Here is a 9,693-nt window from a genome sequence, read left to right as displayed (position 1 = left end):
CCTCAATGTGCAGTGTATGACTAGCCCAGACCAGACCTCAATGTTTGCTAGGCTACCGGACAGATAAGGAAGTTCTCCAGAAGATTGCTCAGAGAGAGAGAGAGATCCTGTCAGAACACAGCCCACAGATTCTTGTCTGTGTCAGTCTACTGCTCAACCCAACAGCGTTTTGAAGAAGCTGCTGTTCTGTTCACAGCCAAATCTAAACTAAACTCAAAACTGACTGCTAGAGACCTGGTACAGACTTGTCTCCTCCCATTATTATATCATCTTCATCCCCCTCAAATTCCATGACCTAATTACACAAGTTTAAATACGTCTGTAATTACCTATTCCCGAGAAATTATAACAAAACTTCATTAGCCTCTCCTTTTAAACATAAGCATGGATTGAAATAATGATGATCTCACTTTTACAACACAAAAATTGCACCCTTTTGCAGCCACAGTGTTTGTCTTTTTTTAAAACCGGAATTAAAGAAAAATATTGCTGCATCAGATGTAGACACAGCTAACCTGGGCATTTAAAACTATTACTGTACCAGATACATATTATACAATATACATATACCAATTTCTTACATTCATCACAGATGACACAGAGAAGGAAGTGTTCAGATGTGTACCATGCAACACACTCAAGCCTCAGCAAAGCCTCATGGTCTGCACCTATATGAGGTTGCAGACCTTCCATTTTCACACACTGTGGCAGATATATTTGAGTGGAATGTGAGACAACATCTGGCCCTTGTTAATTCATGAGGGAGGAGCTGCCAGAGTTTATTGGGAAAGGAGCCTAGCAGGGAAGACAGTGGAACAGCAATGGCAGGGGTTTTCGGGGGGTTATTCAGAGGCACAACAGAAATTCATCCCAAGGAGGAGTATACATGCTAAGGGGAGGACGAGGCATCCATAGTTGACAAGGGAAGTCAAGGACAGCATAAAAGCAAAAGAAAAAGCATACAAAATGGGAAGGATTAGTGGGAAGCCAGAGGATTGGGAAGCCTTCAAAAGCGAAAGAGGACAACTAAAAAAGCAACAAGGGGGGAGAAGATGAAATATGAGTGCAAGCTAGCTAGTAATATAAAAGAAGATAGGAAGAGCTTTTTTCAATATATAAAAGGTAAGAGAGAGGCAGAAATAGACATTGGACCACTGGAAAATATGGCTGGAGATTTAACAATAGGAAACAAAGAAATGGCAGAGGAACTGAATAGTTACTTTGCATCAGTCTTCACAGTGGAAGACACCAGTGGGATGCCAGAGCTCCAGGAGAATCAGGGGCCACAGGTGAGTGTAGTGGCCATCACTAAGGAGAAGTTTCTGGGGAAACTGAAAGGTCTGAAGGTGGATAAATCACCTGGACCGGACGGATTACACCCTAGGGTTCTAAAAGAGATAGCTGAGCAGATTGTGGAGGCATTGGTGATGGTCTTTCAGGAATCACTGGAGGCAGGGAGAGTTCCAGAGGAGGGAAAGTGGCTAATGTAACACTGCTGTTTCAGAAGGGAGGGAGGCAGAGACAGGAAATTATAGGCTGGTTAGCCTGACTTCAGTCATTGATAAGATTTTAGAATCCATCCGGAGTACTTGGAAGTGCATGATAAAATAGGACAGAGTCAGCACATCTTTATCAAGGGGAGGTCATGTCTGACAAATCTGTTAGATTCCTTGAGGAAGTTAGACAAAGGAGAACCAGTGGATGGGATTTATTCAGATTTCCAGATGCCTTTGACAAGGTGCCGCACAGGAGACTGTTAAATAGGTTAAGAGCCCCTGGTGTTAAGGGTAAGACCCTGGTTTGGATAGAGGATTGGCTGACTGGCAGAAAGCAGAGAGTGGGAATAAAGGGGTCTTTTTCAGGATGGCAACCGGTGACTATTGGTGTACCTCAGGGGTCGGTGCAGGGACTACAGCTTTTCACAATATACATTAATGATCTGGAGGAAGGAACTGAAGGCACGGTTGCTAAGTTTGCAGATTATGCAAAGATCTGTAGAGGGACAGGTAGTATTGAGGAAGCAGGGGGGCCGCAGAAGGACTTGGACAGGCTAGGAGAGTGGGCAATGAAGTGGCAGATGGAATACAATGTGGAAAAGTGTGAGGTTATGCACTTAGGAAGGAGAAATGGAGGCAAAGATTATTTTCTAAATGGGGAAATGCTTAGGAAATCAGAAGCACAAAGGGACTTGGAAGTACTTGTTCAAGATTCTCTTAAGGTTAACGTGCAGGTTCAGTCAGCAATTAGGAAGGTAAATGCAATGTTAGCATTCACGTCAAGAGGGCTAGAATACAAAACAGGGATGTACTTTTGAGGCTGTATAAGGCTCTAGTTGATGTGTTAAGCAGGTAGGTTCGATGCCTGTCTGCATCTCATTATATACATGAGTGGATATTATGACAGCTCCTCCCTTTTTTTTTAGATAAATAAATACAAAGGTGTGCGTGCGTATATATATATATATAATATATATATGCCTGACAATATACAAAAGGTGTCTAAATGAACGTATATACATAGGAAGGTGTCGATGATGCAGATACATGGCAAACAAAACAATATTTACAGAGGTTAAATCGATGAAGTCACAAAATGTACAAAAGTTCAGTCTACAGATTCAGTCTTTGTGGTGGGCGACGAATTCTTGTTGATTGCCGCAGAGGTGGATCAGGAGCCGCCTGCACGTGGATAGGTGGGATCGCTGCCATCGCGGTGGTCGCATGGGCCGGCAGGATTGCTGGTCGATCGGTGGCCTCGTGGCAGGATACGTCCGGAGGAAGCATCGTAGGCGGCGGGGCACTTCGGTCAGGAAGCGGGCGTGGAACTCTTCGCAGTGCCCGTCTGTTGCGGCGTAGCAGGGAGCCATCAGCCATGCGGACAAGGAACGATCTTGGGGCCACTTGTTTGATCACAATAGCTCTGGCTGACTAGCCGCCCTCAGGCAACTGGACACGAACATGATCAGTTGGGGCCAGCTCGGGTAGATCCGTGGCATGAGCATCGTATGTGGCCTTCTGTTGGGCCCGTGACTGCTGCATTTTCTGTAAGACCGTGAGGTGGTCAAGGTTTGGAACATGGATGGCTGGAACTATGGTCCTCAGAGTGCGATTCATGAGCATTGCGCTGGAGACAACCCAGTGGACAATGGGGTTGCCCTGAATACCAGCATCGCCAGGTTGAAGTCGGAGCCTGAGTCTGCAGCTTTGCATACCAACCGCTTTACAATATGGACTCCTTTCTCGGCCTTCCCGTTTGACTGTGGGTAGTGGGGACTGGAGGTTACGTGATGGAAGTTGTCGGACTGTGCAAAATCAGACCATTCCTGGCTGTAAAAGCAACGACCGTTGTCGCTCATTACCGTGAGCAGAATCCCATGCTTGGCGAACGTTTCTTTGCAGGCTTTGATTACCGCCTTCGACGTGAGGTCGGACAGTTTCACCACTTCTGGGTAACTGGAGAAGTAATTGACCAGGAGTACGTAGTCACGCCCCTTGGCGTGGAAAAGGTCTACACCTACTTTGGACCACGGAGAGGTCACGATATTGTGCTGTTGCAGCGTTTCCTTGGGTTGAGCTGGTTGAAACTTCTGACAGGTAGGGCAGTTGAGAACTGTGTCAGCAATTTCCTGGCTGATGCCCGGCCAATATATCGCCTCCCAAGCTCTGCGTCGGCATTTCTCGACCCCAAGGTGACCCTCATGGAGTTGGCTCAGCACCATAGCCCGCAGGCTCTGAGGAATTACGATCCTGTCGAGTTTCAGAAGGATTCCCTCCACCACCATCAGGTCGTCTTTTACGTTATAAAACTGGGGACATTGTCCCTTCTGCCAGCCATGGGTAAGGTGCTGCATCACACACTGCAGCAGAGGATCCTTGGCCGTCTCCTCACGTATTTGGACCACCCGTTCATCGGAGGCCGGAAGGCATCGGTGGCACACAATTGCACTTGCGCTTCTATGTGGCAGATGAAGTCACTTTGTTCACACGGTGTGGTAATAGAAGTTGACCATCCTGAGGAAGCGAAGGACCGCCTTCTTGTCCTCCGGGGTCTTCATGGCGTTGATCGCCGAGACCTTGTTGGCACGCCCTGCTGCGAGATGTGGTCACCCAGGAACTTAATATTCGATTGACCAAATGAGCACTTGGCCCTGTTGAGCTGGAGACCATGTTCATGAATTCTCTGGAATACCTTCTTGAGGCGAGCGATGTGTTCCTGGGGTGTTGTGGACCAGATAATTACGTTGTCAACGTATACTTGCACCCCCTCGATGCCCTCCATCATCTGCTCCATGATGCGGTGAAATACTTCGGAGGCAGATATGATCCCAAAAGGCATCCGATTGTAGCAGTAGCGACCGAACGGGGTGTTGAACGTGCACAGCTTGCGACTGGACGCGTCCAGCTGTATTTGCCAAAAACCCTTGGAGGCGTCCAGCTTAGTAAGGAATCTGGCATGAGCCATCTCACTGGTCAACTCTTCACGTTTTGGTATCGGGTAATGCTCCCGCATGATGTTGCGGTTTAGATCCTTTGGGTCAATGCAAATGCGAAGCTCCCCTGACGGCTTCTTAACGCAGACCATGGAGCTGACCCAGTCTGTTGGCTCTGTGCCCTTCGATACGATGCCCAGGTCTTGGAGATCCTGTAATTGCTTCTTCAGACGATCCTTGAGGGGTACCGGCACCCAGCGTGGTGCATGGATTACAGGGGTGGCGCTCGGCTTGAGCAGGATTTTATATCGGTATGGGAGCATGCCCATTTAGTCGAACATGCTGTGGTACTGCGTGATAATGACATCTATGTCGGCTTGCAAGTTTACATCAGGCAAGGCTGTCGACGGTGATGATGACATGGTGTGGACTCGCTGAACCTGGTTCAGGAGCTCGCAGGCTCGAGCACCGAGCAGGGACGCTGTGTCAGGCCCGACGTTTTCAAACCGCAGTGTTGCCTTGATCGACTTGTTGGATACCCCTAGTTGACAGGAGCCACTGGCAGCTATGGCATTGCCATTGTAGTCAAGGAGCTGGCAGGCCGGTGGAAGAATGTTTGGTCTGGCGCGGATGGTGTCGCGGTTGGATTTTGAGATGAGGTTCGCTGATGCTCCAGTGTCCAGTTTAAATCGGATGCGAGCCTTGTTAACTGTGAGGACAGCACACCACTCATCATCGGGATCCACACTGAGGATCGAGAGGCGTTGCGTAGGTGTGGTGGAAGGCAGCGCATGTGTAGTTATGATGCCCACCCGGTATGGTGACTTGAGGCACTCAGCATCAGGGTCTGTTGGGCTGTCGGCATCGGAATCTGTCATGCCTTGTTGTATTGAGCGGACACTTCTGCGCCGCAGCTGGGATCGCTGGCTGCTGAGCGGTGGAGCAGATCTGCAAAGGGCTGCGCAGTGGCCAAGCTTACCACACTTTAGACACCGGCGCCCTTTCGCCGGACATTGTCGCTTTAAATGGGCGGAGCCACAATTTGGACACGTCATGACGCCGACGTCAGCGCGTTCAGTGTGCCATCATGCATGCATAGTGTGGTCGGTCGACGTGCGCACCTGCGCAGTCGGGTTGTCGGGCTCGTCGTCCACTCGTTCGTGGCGTGCATGCGCAGGGACCCGGGAAAAGCGCGCAAAACGGCCACTGTCCTCAATGCTCAGGCCCTGCATTTGTGCAATGGCCTGCACCCGTTCCGCCTCATGGGAGGCCAGCTTTGCAATTTCTGTCACCCTAGTGTGGGAGTAACCATTCTTAGCATGCTCATGGACAACGCACGTCTCGATAGTGACAGAGAGGGGCAACTGTTTGATTTTCAGGAGCTGCTGCCGAAGGGAGTCGGAGTGAACCCCGAAAACGATCTGATCCCGGATCATGGGATCAGCCGTCGAGTCATGGTTACATGACTGCGCTAGGATGCGGAGATGGGTCACGAAGGACTGAAAAGGTTCATCCTTAACCTGAAGCCTCTGCTGGAAAACGTACCGTTCAAAGCTCTCATTCACCTCAATGTCGCAGTGGCTGTCGAACTTCAGCAGGACTGTTTTGAATTTTGTTTTGTCTTCACCGTCAGCGAACGTGAGGGAGTTGTAGATGTGGATGGCGTGGTCCCCCGCGGTGGGGGGAAATAGCGCAATCTTCCTGGCATCCGATGCTGCTTCAAGGTCGAAGGCCTCGATGTACAAGAGGAACTTTTGCTTGAAGATTTTCCAATTGGCGCCGAGGTTGCCGGAGATGCGGAGCTGCGGAGGAGGCTGGATGTTTTCCATTTCACCAGATGGCTGCTTGCTGGTCAATGCTGATTCACTCGAAGTAGGTCCATCAAGATCAGTACCACTCTGGTACCATGATGTGTTAGGCAGGTAGGTTCGATGTGGACTGCACTCGATGCAGGGAAGCTAGAAACAGACGTCTAACACTGGAGAAGATCCAACACTTTTCAACGATAGTACTGATATACATATTCAGCTGTGGGTCGACACTATACTGAACTGACTGGAGATCTTGTAGTAGCCTGACCAGACTTACTAGCTACCACATGGTGTTTGCACTTGCTAACTCGTGGACTCTGACTGTCTCAGTGGCTGGGTCCCGAGAGAGCAGGAAACCTAGTGCCCTCTGGCTTTATAGTGATAGTGTCCTGTCTGGTGATTGGCTGCACTGTGTTGTGTGCTTACTGGTCATCCTGTGTGTCACTCACTGCCTGTCTGCATCTCATTATATACAAGAGTGGATATTATGACACTAGTCAGACCCGATTTGGAGTATTGTGGGCCCTGTATTTGAGGAAGGATGGGCCTTGGAAAAGGTCCAGAGGAGGTTCACAAGAATGATCCCTGGAATGAAGAGCTTGTCATATGAGGAACGGTTGAAGACTCTGGGTCTGCAGTCGTTGGAGTTTAGAAGGGTGAGGAGGAATCTTATTGAAACTTACAGAATACTGCGAGGTCTAGATAGAATGGATGTGGAGAGGATGTTTCCACTTGTAGGAAAAACTAGAAGCAGAGGACACAATCTCAGACTAAAGGGACAATCCTTTAAAACTGAGATGAGGAGGTATTTCTTCAGCCAGAGGGTGGTGAATCTGTGGAACTCTTTGCCGGAGAAGGCTGTGGAGGCCAAATCACTGAGTGTCTTTAAGGCAGAGATAGATAGGTTCTTGATTAATAAGGAGATCAGGGGTTATGGGGAGAAGGCAGGAGAATGAGGACGAGAAACATATCAGCCATGATTGAATGGCGGAGCAGACTCGATAGGCCGAGTGTCCTAATTCTGCTCCTATGTCTTATGGTCATTCTCAGGGTGGTATGAAGTTGATTACTTGCCCAACATGAAGAGAACTACAGTAACTTGAATGCTGAAGAGACACCACTGCACATGACACCCCCCAAACCGGCCGGCAGTTTGTCTCTGGGGAGTTCAAGGATTTTGCACACACATGGGATTTTGAACATATTGCAGAGCATGGCATATATTCAGCAAAGTACCTCCTCGAAAAATGCCTCAATGTCAACACAGACTTCTACCCCGCACTACTTAGTCTGCATAATCTGCCAGGAGAGGGTCTGACCTTATCAGCGCAGAGAGTTGTTGCCAATCGACACTAATAATGTTGCCAATTAATAATGATGCTCTTTAGAGTCGCCAGGTATCAAATGATACCACCACAAGGCTTTACCGGATATCGATCAAAGGACCACACAGCCAGTTAGTCAGTTCAAGTTCAAAGATGGTTTATTTACACACAAGGATTACTTCGACATGCAACACAAAACATGACAAGTTAAACTACACCTAACAACTCCAATAACCTACACTTAACTTCAGGGCAACCGGCTCTATGCAGATGGACAAGGCCTTTGTCCGGATCTTGCGTGGCTGGGTGGAAGAAGTGGCTCTGTTTCTGCCGGGCTCATCCGTCTGGTAGCGATCGTTGGTCTTGAACTTGTCTGTTTGGTCGTTATGCTGCACTTGGGTTGGCGTAGGCTGGATCCAAGAGAGACCGAGTACATGGCTGTGTCTCTTCTTATCCCTCTGGGATTTCGCGCTCTTTGGGGCGGTCCTCAACTTGGACCCAATAATTCGACAGGCTTCGATCGCTGCCTTCGATTTTAGCCAACAATGGGGCGGGTGCTTTGCTGGTTGGGCGTGTTCTTAGCGGTCATTGACCTTGGCTGTTTGGGCTCCCTGAGAAAAGGGAGTGGCGCCGATTAGTCTGTATCTGTATCGGTTACCTGAGTACAGTTCTTTTGTACTGGGGAAATGGGCCATTAGAATGCAAACGAGCGGGAGTTTCGATCGCGTCTAGCTATCTGGGTTGCAAATACACACACAAGCTCTGAGTCTGTCTGAGTCCTGGGTTGGCCATAATTCCCATGGTCCTTTGCAGGTGGCCATCTGAGATGGCTACAGAATGATCTCCAGATGCACCAGAACCATGACCCCTGTCACCAAGGCCTTGTTGTAACTCAAATATGAGAAAAACATAAGGAGAGCCCTCATGAAACGGCGGCAGAGGGAAAAGCTATTATGACCGTAACGCATGCAGACTCTGCACTGTGGAACCGGGCCAGACAGTCAGAATGCAAATCACATGTGTTGATGACAAACTGTTAGTAGTCCACAACCATGCCCCCAACCACCGCCTTGGGTGGTGCTCTGTATGGCAGGAAGCAGTGTTATCTGTTATAGATGCCCGAACCAGCACCACCAATTGCCACAGAAGTTGGCACACCGAGTCCATAATCTGCATCCCCTGCACCGGTGGCGATGGAGCCCCTCTGCTACCCCTCAGCCACTGTGCACACCCCACACATGCCTGATGCTATCCGACATGTGGACAATAACCTGTATGCATCCCAAACACAGCCAACTGGTGCAATTATACACTCAGAGCAGCTGAGCAGACCAAACCCCAAGCTCAAGGACTATGTATTGACTTAGGGGCCTGTATCTGCTGGGGATTTCTTGCAGGGGATGTGGATATACCTGGCTGGCGCCAGGTTTTGTGGCCCAAGCCCATGCTCTGTGCAATTTAAATATTCAATGTTCTGTTACTGCATTCAACATTGGGCTGGATTCTTCGACCGTGCCCGCCGCAAGTTCACCACAGACGGGACGAGGACCATGTAAAGGTCCAATGTCTCGGGCAGGGATTTCCGGTCGCAGTGCAGGCACGACTGAAGAATCCCGCCCATTGTTTTTTGCATGCGAGAATGGATTGTCCCAGCTAAAATGGGGACGTTGTAGAATGTATATTGATGTATATATTGCTATGACCTGTACACTGGAAGTGACATATCGATAGCAAGGGAGCTTTCACCAGTGTGGCACAGGCCTGGCATGTAAGAGCTGCTATAGGTAGGTCTTATGGTAAACCATTTAAGTTGTGGTCCTTTGTCATCATTCCTACACAAGCCAGCAACTTTACAGGTTCTTCCAAATTTGAAGCTGTCTAACTCCTCTATTTGTGAGAGGCCAGATATCTGAAGGTCAGAGAAACCATCAGGAAACAACTTCTGTTCTTTCTCTTCACATAAAATTTATGTCAAGATTGTGCGGTTCTGGCTTGTTGGCATTTTAAATGAAACATGAGGCCTGAAGTGCGACATTGAGATAAGCGCAGCAGATACAAAATCTTTAATGGATAGCCTATACATTTCTTTATTCTTTAACAAGAAAGTCAGAAAAGCTGCTTTTTTTTT

This window comes from Scyliorhinus torazame, chromosome 6 (assembly GCF_047496885.1).
Source record: "Scyliorhinus torazame isolate Kashiwa2021f chromosome 6, sScyTor2.1, whole genome shotgun sequence".
Lineage (NCBI taxonomy): Eukaryota > Metazoa > Chordata > Chondrichthyes > Carcharhiniformes > Scyliorhinidae > Scyliorhinus > Scyliorhinus torazame.
The sequence above is the reverse complement of the archived record's forward strand: the minus strand, read 5'-3'. Positions refer to the sequence as shown.